We start from the raw sequence: 15,361 nt of genomic DNA on the forward strand, positions 1-15,361 counted from the left end.
ACCTAATGAAGTGTGTAATATTACTCACTACAAAATACTTAAACAAATGAAAAAATGTTGAATGAAAGAAGTCAATGTTGTCTATTTTAATTAGTACATATTAATATCCAGGAAAATGAAATATAAAATGGGCCTAGTACCAACATTTACCTGAGATATTTATATATATTCTAATAATTATAAAATAAAGGCATAGTAACTCTCACAAAAAATAAAAGACAAATGGGATTTTTTCCTTGAAAATTGTGTTCATGAGAGATGAACAATTGTCACCTGAGCTAATGGTCCCTGGAGATTTGAGTCTGTGAAAATCCTGTGATTCTTCAGAGACTAATTTTCAATAGTAAACAATGATTGTGGGTGGCAGCTAGGAAGCTATAAAATCTTCTTGCAATTATCCAAAATTATATCCATAATAATAATTATTATTCATGCTTTATAATGAATTCTTATTTCCAAAGTTGAGTGTCCTGGCTTTTGTCTAAAAAGTATGTATGTATGTATGTATGTATGTATGTATGTATACACACACAAACACATACAAACACACACACACAGAAACACACACAAGTCAGGTGTAATCAAGAAAAAAATAACTGAAACAACATACTTTAAGTCAAATTGTTGTGACAAATTAGGCATATAACTTAGCTCTGAAAACTTTCTTATTTATCCAAATACTAAGAAGACTTGAAACCCACATGGTCTCTAATGGCATGTAAGCTCAGGGCTCAAGAAAAAAATGCTCATAAGTTCACTAGCTTTGGCTTAGGATGGTGATTTCAAAACAAATATCTCCGTGAAATACAGATTTTGTTTACTGATCCAATGTTCTAACATCACAGGCTGAAGATCTCAAGATGAGAGTCAGAATGCTCACAGCTGGATGAACTTGAGTAAATGTAATATTCCAGGGTAAATATTTACCTGTGTATTCTGTTGACAATCATTATTTTATTCCACTGTATAACAATTAGAAACATCATTATTTCAAGAGAGTATTTGTTGAGAGTACGTACTAATATACTAGAAAAAATATTCACATACTGGTACTGCAAAAAACAAATATTGGTGTTTAAGGTATTTGATAAATTTACAGTAGGTCCTATCATTTATTATTTTAGTGTGAGTTCCCTTTTTTTTCTTCCTAGTCCTCACCATACAAATTGGCCCTGTGGCAATCAGGTAGCTGATAGACTTGAGCTTTATCTCTAACTACACATCTTTTTCTCCTACTGAGGTGTTGATCTGTTACCTTTCCTAAATTATCAAATACTCTTCAGTTTATTGCCCCTCTTCATACACATTCTATCTTGGGTTCATGTATTCCTTCTAGTGGTTCTTATGAAAATTAAGTTATTTAATATTTTCAAATCACACATTTTATCACCTAGAAATTGATTCAATAAGAGTCTTAATATTATTATAAAAATGACAGTAAAGCATCATATAATGTTTTAATCCAATAGAAGTAATTTGTAAAAGATTATTAAAACTCAGAAATTACTTGATTCATTAAAAATTTTACATTGTAAGGTTATTTTTTCTTGTACATCTGATAAATTTTTTGTGATTTTTGTAAGTCTCACACTAACATAGTTTTTTTTTTTTTTTTTAACTTGAGTATTTCTTATATACATTTCGAGTGTTATTCCTTTCCCGGTTTCTGGGCAAACATCACCCTCCCCCCTCCCCTTCTTTATGGGTGTTCCGCCCCATCCTCCCCCCTTGCCGCCCTCCCCCAACAATCTAGTTCACTGGGGTTCAGTCTTAGCAGGACCCAGGGCTTCCCCTTCCACTGGTGCTCTTACTAGGCTATTCATTGCTACCTATGAGGTCAGAATCCAGGGTCAGTCCATGTATAGTCTTTAGGTAGTGGCTTAGTCCCTGGAAGCTCTGGTTGCTTGGCATTGTTGTACATATGGGGTCTGGAGCCCCTTCAAGCTCTTCCAGTTCTTTCTCTGATTCCTTCAACGGGGGTCCTATTCTCAATTCAGTGGTTTGCTGCTGGCATACACCTCTGTGTTTGCTGTATTCTGGCTGTGTCTCTCGGGAGAGATCTACATCCGGCTCCTGTCGGCCTGCACTTCTTTGCTTCATCCATCTTGTCTAATTGGATGGCTGTATATGCATGGGCCACATGTGGGGCAGGCTCTGAATGGGTGTTCCTTCTGTGTCTGTTTTAATCTTTGCCTCTCTATTCCCTGCCAAGGGTATTCTTGTTCCCCTTTTAAAGAAGGAGTGAAGCATTCACATTTTGATCATCCGTCTTGAGTTTCATTTGTTCTAGGCATCTAGGGTAATTCAAGCATTTTTGGCTAATAGCCACTTATCAATGAGTGCATACCATGTGTGTTTTTCTGTGATTGCGTTACCTCACTCAGGATGATATTTTCCAGTTCTGACCATTTGCTTACGAATGTCATAAAGGCATTGTTTTTGATAGCTGAGTAATATTCCACTGTGTAGATGTACCACATTTTCTGTATCCATTCCTCTGTTGAAGGGCATCTGGGTTCTTTCCAGCTTCTGGCTATTATAAATAAGGCTGCGATGAACATAGTGGAGCATGTGTCTTTTTTATATGTTGGGGCATCTTTTGGGTATATGCCCAAGAGAGGTATAGCTGGATCCTCAGGCAGTTCAATGTCCAGTTTTCTGAGGAACCTCCAGACTGATTTCCAGAATGGTTGTACCAGTCTGCAATCCCACCAACAATGAAGGAGTGTTCCTCTTTCTCCACATCCTCGCCAGCATTTGCTGTCACCTGAGTTTTTGATCTTAGCCATTCTCACTGGTGTGAGGTGAAATCTCAGGGTTTTTTTGATTTGCATTTCCCTATGACTAAAGATGTTGAACATTTCTTTAGGTGTTTCTCAACCATTCGGCATTCCTCAGCTGTGAATTCTTTGTTTAGCTCTGAACCCCATTTTTTAATAGGGTTATTTGTCTCCCTGAGGTCTAACTTCTTGAGTTCTTTGTATATTTTGGATATAAGGCCTCTATCAGTTGTAGGATTGGTAAAGATCTTTTCCCGATCTGTTGGTTGCCGTTTTGTCCTAACCACAGTGTCCTTTGCCTTACAGAAGCTTTGCAGTTTTATGAGATCCCATTTGTCGATTCTTGATCGTAGAGCATAAGCCATTGGTGTTTTGTTCAGGAATTTTGTTCCAGTGCCCATGTGTTCCAGATGCTTCCCTAGTTTTTCTTCTATTAGTTTGAGTGTATCTGGTTTGATGTGGAGGTCCTTGATCCACTGGGACTTAAGCTTTGTACAGGGTGATAAGCATGGATCGATCTGCAATCTTCTACATGTTGACCTCCAGTTGAACCAGCACCATTTGCTGAAAAGGCTATCTTTTCCATTGGATGGTTTTGGCTCCTTTGTCAAAAATCCCGTGACCATAGGTGTGTGGGTTCATTTCTGGGTCTTCAATTCTGTTCCATTGGTCTATCTGTCTGTCTCTGTACCAATACCATGCAGTTTTTATCACTATTGCTCTGTAATACTGCTTGAGTTCAGGGATAGTGATTCCCCCTGAAGTCCTTTTATTGTTGAGGATAGTTTTAGCTATCCTGGGTTTTTTATTATTCAGATGAATTTGCAAATTGTTCTGTCTAACTCTTTGAAGAATTGGATTGGTATTTTGATGGGGATTGCATTGAATCTGTAGATAAGCTTTTTGGTAAAATGGCCATTTTACTATATTAATCCTGCCAATCCATGAGCATGGGAGATCTTTCCATCTTCTGAGGTCTTCTTCAATTTCTTTCTTCAGAGTCTTGAAGTTCACATTGTACAAATCTTTTACTTGCTTGGTTAAAGTCACACCGAGGTACTTTATATTAGTTGGCTCTACTATGAAGGGTGTCGTTTCCCTAATTTCTTTCTCGGCTTGTTTCTCTTTTGTGTAGAGGAAGGCTACTGATTTATTTGAGTTAATTTTATACCCAGCCACTTTGCTGAAGTTGTTTATCAGCTTTAGTAGTTCTCTGGTGGAACTTTTGGGATCCTTAAATATACTATCATATCATCTGCAAATAGTGATATTTTGACTTCTTCTTTTCCGATCTGTATCCCCTTGATCTCCTTTTGTTGTCTGATTGCTCTGGCTAGAACTTCAAGAACTATATTGAATAAGTAGGGAGAGAGTGGGCAGCCTTGTCTAGTCCCTGATTTTAGTGGGATTGCTTCAAGTTTCTCTCCATTTAGCTTAATGTTAGCAACTGGTTTGCTGTATATGGCTTTTACTATGTTTAGGTATGGGCCTTGAATTCCTATTCTTTCCAGGACTTTTATCATAGGGGTGTTGAATTTTGTCAAATGCTTTCTCAGCATCTAATGAAATGATCATGTGGTTTTGTTCTTTCAGTTTGTTTATATAATGGATCACGTTGATGGTTTTCCATATATTAAACCATCCCTGCATGCCTGGGATGAAGTCTACTTGATCATGGTGGATGATTGTTTTGATGTGCTCTTGGATTCGGTTTGCCAGAATTTTATTGAGTATTTTTGCATTGATATTCATAAGGGAAATTGGTCTGAAGTTCTCTGTCTTTGTTGGGTCTTTGTTTGGTTTAGGTATAAGAGTAATTGTGGCTTCATAGAAGGAATTTGGTAGTGCTCCATCTGTTTCAATTTTGTGGAATAGTTTGGATAATATTGGTACGAGGTCTTCTACGAAGGACCGTCTGGACCTCGGCTCTTTTTGGTTGGGAGATCTTTAATGACTGCTTCGATTTCCTTAGGAGTTATGGGGTTGTTTCACTGGTTTATCTGTTCCTGATTTAACTTCGGTACCTGGTATCTGTCTAGGAAATTGTCCATTTCCTGTAGATTTTCAAGTTTTGTTGAATATAGGCTTTTATAGTAGATCTGATGATTTTTTGAATTTCCTCTGAATCTGTAGTTATGTCTCCCTTTTCATTTCTGATTTTGTTAATTTGGATACACTCTCTGTGTCCTCTCGTTAGTCTGGCTAAGGTCTTCAAAAGCTTTACAGTTATATAACACCCTTATGTGTATACACTTAGAAAGTCTGTACTTCCTCTTTGTTCTTGGCTCTGCATCATCAAATATTCATTCAGGAACTCCCAATTAATTTTTAGAGTAATTGTTTCAGTTTTTACTTCTTACCTATTCCATTATATTTGAAGTGTCATTTATACAGTAAAGGGATGAATCACTTGATTTTCAAAATCAACAAAATGAGACATCTCTCCAGCCCCTCATAGTGGATTAGAAAGAAGAGGGAGAAAAATATATTAAAATGAAGAGATTCTACATTAGGAAAGATTATCCTGGAGGGAAAAAATCCATGATGTGACTAAGCAACTTTTTTTCTAGTATTGAAGAGATTGTAGATGTCATGGTTTAACAGATGGCTTAGAAAGATTAAAACAGAAGCAGAAGAAACACCCATTCAGAGCCTGCCCCACATGTGGCCCATACATATACAGCCACCCAATTAGACAAGATGGATGAAGCAAAGAAGTGCAGGCCGGCAGGATCTGGATGTATATCTCTCCTGAGAGACACAGCCAGAATACAGCAAATACATAGGCGAATGCCTGCAGAAAACCACTGCACTGAGAACGGGACCCCCGTTGAAGGAGAAAGGACTGGAAGAGCTTAAAGGGGCTCAAGACCCCATATGAACAACAATGCCAAGCAACCAGAGTTTCCAGGGACTAAGCCACTATCCAAAGACTATACATAGACTGACCCTGGACTCTAACCTCATAGGTAGCAATGAATAGCCCAGTAAGAGTACCAGTGGAAGGGGAAGCCCTTGGTCCTCCTAAGACTGAACTCCCAGTGAACGTGATTGTTGGGGGAAGGGCGGTAATGGGGGGAGGATGGGGAGGGGAACACCCATATAGAAGGGGAGGGCGAGGGGTTAGGGGGATGTTGGCCCGGAAACCGGGAAAGGAATAACATTGAAATGTAAATAAGAAATACTCAAGTTAATTAAAAAAACTAAAAAAAAAAAAAAAAAAAAAAAAAAAAAAACCCAAACAAACAGACAAAAAAACCAGATGGCTCAGTAGGTAAAGTATTTGTCACTCACATCTGATGACATAATTTTATTCCTCCAAAGCCACATCAAAGGCTTTTTTGGTTAGTGTGCATCTTTATTTCCAGTACTTATATTTTGAGGTGAGAGATGAGACCAAAAAAAAATCTTCTGGAAGCTTGATGTCAGTTAACATGGAGTATACAGTACAACAGAAATAAATGAATTGTGACTTTAAATAGTTAAAATATAAAACCGATCATGAAATGTTGTTCTATGACCTATACATGTGCTCTGCAACATACATGCACACACACACACACACACACACACACACACACACACACACACAAAACAACAACATAGTAACAAATAAAAGGAAACTATTAGTTCTCTTGTTTTGACTTCATAGTTATCAGATTATAGAGCATATCTCTTAATAACAACAGACTCAATTCACCAATAAAAATACATGAGCTAACAAACTGCATTCCCAAACAGGATCCAGCATTTTACTGCATCCAAGAAACCCACCTCACTAACAAAGACAGATACTATCTCAAAGTAAAAGGCTGTAAAAGGTCTACCAAACAAATGGTCCCTAGAAATAAGCTGGAAATGCCCTCCTAATATCCAATAAAATAGACTTTCAACCAAAAATTGTCAACCAGATGGAGAAGGACACTTCTTATTCATCAAAGAAAAAAAAATCCACCAAGAAAATTCTTAATTCTGAACATTTATGCCTCAAACGCATGGGCACCCACATTCATAAAAAAAGTTACTAAAGCTCAAAACACATTTGATCTCCACACAGTAATAGTGGGAGACCTTAACACTCTACTCTCATTAATGGAAAGGTCATTGAAGCAGAAACTAAAGAGAGACAGTGAAACTAATGGACATTATGAAACAAATGGATGTAATAGATATATACAGAACATTTCACCAGAAAAGCAAGCAATATATCTTCTTTTCAGCACCTCATGGTACTTTCTCCAATATTTGCCACATAATCAGTCACAAGATAAGCCTCAACAGATAAAAGAAGATTGAAATAATCCCATTCATCCTCTCAGATCATGACTGACTAAGGTTAGACTTCAATAAGAACAGCAATAACAAAAGAAAACCCACATACTCATGGAAACATAACAACTTTCTACTAAATAATGAGTTGGTTAGAGAAAAAAATAAAGAAATTGTGACTTCCTGGAATTCAGTGAAAATGATGATACAACATAATCAAACTTATTGGACACAATGAAATCAGTACTAAGAGGAAAATTTGTAGAACTAAGTGCCCTGATAAAGAAATTGGAAAGATACACACTGGCAACTTAACAACATACCTGAGAGCTCTAAAACAAAACAGAGCAAGCACACTCAAGAGGATAGCAGGCAGAAAATATTTACACTTGGGGCCAAAATCAACCAAATAGAAAAAAAGAGAATAATATAAAGAATCAACAAAACCAAAATCTGGTTCTTTGGGAAAATCAACAAAATAGATAAACCCCTAGCCAAACTAACTAAGGGTGACAGAAACAGTATCCAAATTAACAAAATGAGAAATGAAAAGGAAAACATAACAACAGAACCTGAGGTGATTCAAAATATCATTAGATTTTACTACAAAAGCCTATACTCAACAAAACTGGATAATCTCTATGAAATGTCTGAAATTTTCTAGACAGATATAATGTGCCAAAGTTAAGCCAAGAGTGGGTAAACTGTCCAACAGGCCCATGTCCCTGAAGGAAATAGAAGTCATTAAAAACTTCCCAACCAAAAAATGCCCAAGGCCAGTTGGCTTTAGTATATAACTCTACAAGACCTTCAAAAAGAGCTGGCTAATACCAATACTCCTCAAACTATTCCATAAAAATTGAAACAGAAGGAACACTACCTAATTTATTCTATGAAGCCAGAATTGCTTTGATACCTAAACCACACAAGGATCCAACAAAAGAAGAGAGAGAACTTTAGCCCCATTTACTTACAAATATTGATGCAAAAATACCAAATAAAAAAATTTTAAAATCCAATCCAAGAACACGTCAAAACCACCATTCACCACAATCAAGTAGACTACATCCCAGGGATGCAAGGTTGGTTCAATATAAAAAAATCCAATAACATAATTGACTATGTAAATAAACTCAAAACTCGAGCGGCAGGTCCCCTGCAGTCCAGACCCCACCCGGACCAGAAGGGACCAGGTCAACAATTCTCTGCACTCAAATCCCATGGGAGGGAGAGCTAAACCTTCAGAGGGGCAGACACACCTGGGAAGCCAGAAGAGACTACACTATGCCCACATTTCTGACTCCAGAGGAAAACACCTAACACCATCTGGGACCCCGGTGCACGGGGACCCCAGGAAAAGGCAGCGCAGGCGCTCCTTGTTGCTGCCCTCATGGAGAACTCAAAAGAAGCCCTCCATGAGCAATTTACCTGTGGGACCACAGGTAAGACCAACTTTTCTGCTCCAAGAGACCTGCCTGGTGCACTCAGGACACACACTCACAGGAACAGCTGAAGAGCAGTAGACAGGAAAGACTACATGCCGAAAGCAGAACACTCTCTGCACATAACTGGCTGAAAGAAGCAGGAAAACAGGTCTACAGCACTCCTGACACACAGGCATATAAGATGGTCTAGCCACTGTCAGAAATAGCAGAACAAGGTAACACCAGAGACAACCAAATGGCGAGAGGAAAGCGCAGGAACCCAAGCAACAGAAACTAAGACTACATGGCACCATTGGAGCCCAATTCTTCCACCAAAGGAAATACTGAATATCCAAACACACCAGAAAAGCAATATCTAGATTTAAAATCACATTTGATCATAATGATGGAGGACTTCAAGAAAGACATAAAGAACTCCCTTAGAGAAATGCAGGAAAACATAAATAAACAAGTAGAAGCCTATAGAGAGGAATCACAAAAATCCCTGAAAGAATTCTAGGAAAATACAATCAAACAAGTGAAGGAATTAAAAATAGAAATAGACGCAATAAAGAAAGCACAAAGGGAAACAACCCAGGGTATAGAAAACCAAAGGAAGAGACAAGGAGCCATAGATACAAGCATCACCAACAGAATACAAGAGATAGAAGAGAGAGTCTCAGGAGCAGAAGAGTCCATAGAATTCATCGACACAACTGTCAAAGATACTGTAAAACGGAAAAAGCTACTGGTCTAAAACATAAAGGAAAACCAGGACTCAATGAGAAGATCAAACCTAAGGATAATAGGTATAGAAGAGAGTGAAGACTCCCAGCTCAAAGGACCAGTAAATATCTTCAACAAAATCATAGAAGAAAACTTCCCTAACCTAAAGAAAGACATGCCCATAAATATACAAGAAGATTACAGAACTCCAAATAGATTGGACCAGAAAAGGAAGTCCTCCCATCACATAATAGTCAAAACACCAAATGCACAAAACAAAGAAAGAATATTAAAAGCAGTAATGGAAAAAGGTCAAGTAACATATAACATATAACTGAAGACCTATCATAATCACACCAGACTTTTCGCCAGAGACTATGAAAGACAGAAGATCCTGGACAGATGCCATACAGACCCTAAGAGAACACAAATGCCAGCCCAGGTTACTGTTTCCTGCAAAATTCTCAGTTAACATAGAAGGAGAAACCAAGACATTCCATGACAAAACCAAATTTACACAATATCTTTCTACAAATCCCATGCTACAAAGGATAATAATTGGTAAAGCCCAACATAAGGAGGTAAGCTACACCCTAGAAAAAGCAAGAAACTAATCATCTTGGCAACAAAATAAAGGGAAGAAAAGCACACAAACATAATCTCACATCCAAATATGAATATAACAGGAAGCAATAATCACTGTTCCTTAATATCTCTCAACATCAATGGTCTCAACTCCCCCATAAAAAGACATAGATTAACAAACTGGATACGCAATGAGGACCCTGCATTCTGCTGCCTACAGGAAACACACCTCAGAGACAAAGACAGACACTACCTCAGAGTGAAAGGCTGGAAAACAACTTTCCAAGCAAATGGTCCGAAGAAGCAAGCTGGACTAGCCATTCTAATATCGAATAAAATCGATTTTCAACTAAAAGTCATCAGAAAAGATAAGGAAGGACACTTCATATTCATCAAAGGAAAAATCCAACAAGATGAACTCACAATCCTAAATATCTATGCTCCAAATTCAAGGGCACATACATACATAAAAGAAACTTTACTAAAACTCAAAGTACACATTGCACCTCACACAATAAGAGTAGGAGATTTCAACACCCCATTATCATCAATTGACAGATCATGGAAACAGAAATTAAACAGAGACCTACACAGACTAAGAGAAGTCATGAACCAAATGGACTTAACAGATATTTATAGATCATTCTATCCTGAAACAAAAGGATATACTTTCTCCTTACCACCACATGGTACTTTCTCCAAAATTGACCATATAATTGGTCATAAAACAGGCCTCAACAGATACAGAAAGATCGAAATAATCCCATGTGCCCTCTCAGACCACCACGGGCTAATGCTGGTCTTCAACAAGAATAAGGTAAGGATGCCCACATATACATGGAAGTTGACCAATGCTCTACTCAATGATAACCTGGTCAAGGAAGAAATAAGGAAAGAAATTAAAGACTTCTTAGAATTTAATGAAAATAAAGGTACAACATACCCAAACTTATGGGACACAATGAAAGCTGGGCTAAGAGGAAAACTCATAGCTCTAAACACCTGCAGAAAGAAACAGGAGAGAGCATATTTGAGCAGCTTGACAGCACACCTAAAAGCTCTAGAACAAAAAGAAGCAAATACACTCAGGAGGAGTCGAAGGCAGGAAATAATCAAACTCAGAGCTGAAATCAACCAAGTAGAAACAAAAAGTACCATATAAAGAATCAACAGTACCAAAAGTTGGTTCTTTGAGAAAATCAACAAGATAGATAAACCCTTAGCCATACTAATCAGAGGACACAGAGTGTATTCAAATTAACAAAATCAGAAGTGAAAAGGGAGACATAACTACAGAATCAGAGGAAATTCCAAAAATCATCAGATCCTACTACAAAATCCTATATTCAACAAACCTTGAAAATCTATAGGAAACGGACAATTTCCTACACAGATACCAGGTACCAAAGTTAAATCAGGAACAGATAAACCATTTAAACAACCCCATAACTCCTAAGGAAATAGAAGCAGTCATTAAAGTTCTCCCAACCAAAAAGAGCCCAAGGTAAGGTGGGTTCAGTGCAGAATTCTATCGGACCTTCATAGAAGACCTCATAACAATACTATCCAAACTATTCACAAAATTGAAACAGATGGAGCACTACCGAATTCCTTCTATGAAACCACAATTACTCTTATACCTAAACCACACAAAGACCCAACAAAGAAAGAGAACTTCAGACTAATTTCCCTTATGAATACCTACGCAAAAGTACTCAATAAAATTCTGGCAACCCGAATCCAAGAACACATCAAAACAATCATCCACTGCGATCAAGTAAGCTTCACCCCAGACATGCAGGGATGGTTTAATATACGGATAACCATCAACATAATCCATTATATAAAGAAAATGAAAGAACAAAACCACATGATCATTTGATTAGATGTTGAGAAAGCATTTGACACAATTCAACACTCTTTCATGATAAAAGTCTTGGAAAGAATAGTAATTCAAGGCCCATACCTAAACATAGTAAAAGCCATACACAGCAAACCACTAGCTAACAATAAACTAAATGGAGAGAAACTTGAAGCAATCCCACTAAAATCAGGGACTAGACAAGGCTGCCCACTCTCTCCCTACTTATTCCATATGGTTCTTGAAGTTCTAGCCAGAGCAATGAGACAACAAAAGGAGATAAAAGGGATACAGATTGGAAAAAGAGCAGTCAAAATATCACTATTTGCAGATGATATGATAGTATATTTAAGGTATACCAAAAGTTCTACCAGAGAACTACTAAAGCTGATAAACAAGTTCAGCAAAGTGGCTGGGTATAAAATTAACTCAAATAAATCAGTAGCCTTCCTCTACACAAAAGAGAAACAAGCCGAGAAAGAAAGTAGGGAAACGACACCCTTTATAATAGTACCAAATAATATAAAATACCACGGTTTGAATTTAACCAAGCAAGGAAAAGATCTGTATGATAAGAACTTCAAGCCTCTGAAGAAAGAAATTGAAGAAGACCTCAGAAGATGGAAAGATCTCCCATGCCCATGAATTGGCAGGGTTAATATAGTTAAAATGGCCATTTTACCAAAAGCGATCTACAGATTCAACGCAATCCCCATCAAAATACCAATCCAATTCTTCAGAGAGTTAGACAGAACAATTTGCAAATTCATCTGAGATAACCAAAATACCTAGGATAGCTAAAACTATCCTCAACAATAAAAGGACTTCTGGGGGAATCACTATTGTGAACTCAAGCAGTATTAAAGAGCAATAGTCATAAAAACTGCATGGTATTGGTACAGAGACAGACAGATAGACCAGTGGAATAGAATTGAAGACCCAGAAATGAACCCACACACCTATGGTCACTTGATTTTTGACAAAGGAGCGAAAACCATCCAATGGAAAAAAGATAGCATTTCCAGCAAATGGTGCTGGTTCAACTGTTGGTCAACATGTAGAAGAATGCAGATCGATCCATGTTTATCACCCTGTACAAATACAGAGGCAAATGCCAGCTGCAAACCACTGAACTGAGAACGGGACCCCTATTGAAGGAATCAGAGAAAGGTCTGGAGGAGCTTGAAGGTGCTCGAGACCCTATATGAACAACAATGCCAACCAGCCAGGGCTTCCAGGGACTAAGCCACTACCCAAAGACTAGGTATACATGGACTAACCCTGGGCTCCAACCGCATTGGTAGCAATGAATAGCCTAGTAAGAGCACCAGTGGAAGGGGAAGCCCTTGGTCCTGCCATGACTGTACCCCCAGTGAACCTGATTGTTGGGGGGAGGGTGGTAATGTTGGGAGGATGTGGAGGGGAACACCCATAGAGAAATTGAGGGGGAGCGGTTAGGGGGATGTTGGCCCAGAAACCCTGAAGCGGAATAACAATCAAAATGTAAATCAGAAATACTCAAGTTCATATAGATGGGAAAAAATAAAAAATAAATAAATAAGCTCAAAGGAAAAACATCACATGATCATCTCATTTGATCCTGGAAAAGCATTCGGAAAAACAAAACAAAACAAAACAAAACAAAACACCCCTTCATGTTAAAATTATTGGAGAAACCAAGAGTCCAAGGCTCATACCTAACCATAAGTAAAGCAATATACAGCAAACCAACAGCCAATATCAATGGAGAGATTCTTGAAGCAATCTCACTAAAATCAGGGACAAGGATTTCCTCTCACTCTGTATCTATTCAATATAGTACTCAAAATGCTAGTTAGAGCAATAAGACAACAAAATGAGGTCAAGGGGGCACAAATTGGCAAAGAAGAAGTCAAGGTATCACTATTCATAGATGATATGGTTGTATATATAAGCAACCCAAAAGATTCTACTAGAGCACTTCTACAGCTGACTAACAACTTCAGCAAAGTGCTTGGATATAAAATTAACTTAAATAAATCAGTAGCCTTCCTTTATACAAATGATAAATAGGCTGATATAGAAATTAGTGAAGCAGCACTCTTCAAATTGGTCACAACCAATATAAAATATCTTTAGGTAACTCTAACCAAACAAGTGAAAGATCTGTATGACAAGAATGTTAAGTCCATGAAAAAATAAACTGACAAAAACCTCAGAAAATGGAGAGATAGCTGATGTTCATGGATTGGTAGAATTAACATAGTAAAAATGACCACCCTACCAAAAACAATCTACATATTCAATGCAATCCCCAACAAAATTCCAACACAATTCTTCAAAGACAAGGGAAGAGCAATTCTCAGTTTCATATGGAAATCCAAAATCCCAAGAGAGCAAAACACTTCTTAACAATAAAGGAACTTCTAGGGGAACTGCCATCATTGATCTCAAGCTATACTACAGTGCAATAGTGATAAAATGGCATATTGTTACAGAGACAGATATGTTGATCAATGGAAATGAAACCACATCCTTAAGGACATTTAATCTTTGACAAAAACCAAAAATGTACAAAGATAAAAGAAAACATCTTTAATAAATATTGCTGATCTAACCGGAAGTTAATATGTAGACAAATGAAAATAGATTCATATTTGTCACCTTGCACAAAGCTCAAGTATGAGTGGATTAGTGGCCTCAACTAACAGAAGATGAGTAGCCTATGTCAACTGATGCCAGGTGCCTGAGAAAATAGTACATGGGGTGGTGGAGCTGGGGAGAGACTCTGATGAGAAGGATGGTGCTGAGGTTCCCAGACACAGTCACCAGGTAGATGCACAGGATGACGATAAAGAGGATGACTTTAAGTACTGGGTCATCTGTTAATCCCAATAAAATGAACTCTGTTACTGCAGTGTGGTTCCAATCCATCAGGAAAGCCATGGACTGTGCAGCTGCTGCTAGATTGAGGCTGTGATGAAAATGTTACAGGGGGGTTTATACATAGGTCACATCATTTCATATAATATATACTTGGAGAACAAATAAATATATTATCCAAAAATTGTAGTAACAATGGATGCTATACTCAAGGTTTTCATTGTTTATACATTTCTGTGCAAAAAGTTCTTGAAAGTAATCAGAAAAGGCTAGAAATATGATACAAATAAAAAGTTTTATTTACAATTTTATAATAAAATATACTTAGTTGTTATTAAAGTTAAATATTTAAAGTCATGCTCCATTCTGGTAGGATCAGTTTGCATCCTTTCTACCAAGTCTGACCTCTGACATCTAGAATTTGATTCTTGGAACTCACAAGGTAGGAAAAGGGAAGTAACTCCTGGATGCTCTCCTTTGAGACTCGTACCTATGTGTTTACCTGCATCATTTTCTTCAGACAAAAAATAAATGAATGAATATGAAATTATATGAGAACTTTCAAAATATTAATATAGTTATTATAACAAAGAAATAAAATATGAAATAGAATTATATAATAAAGACTTAAGTTTTGCTTAATTATTGAATGCTTATGAAATCCCCAGCACATTAAAATAAACTTGTGTTTATTAAAATGTATATTTTTATTTTCATGAAATGTCAGTTAGTTGTTTTTTGTTGTTGTTGTTTATTTTCAAGATATGGTTTTCCTGTGTAATCCTGGCTTTCTCACTATGTAGATTGGGCAGGCTTTGAACACAAATCTACACACACAGTCACAAGTTATATAT

Source organism: Rattus rattus, chromosome 2, assembly GCF_011064425.1.
Source record: "Rattus rattus isolate New Zealand chromosome 2, Rrattus_CSIRO_v1, whole genome shotgun sequence".
NCBI lineage: Eukaryota > Metazoa > Chordata > Mammalia > Rodentia > Muridae > Rattus > Rattus rattus.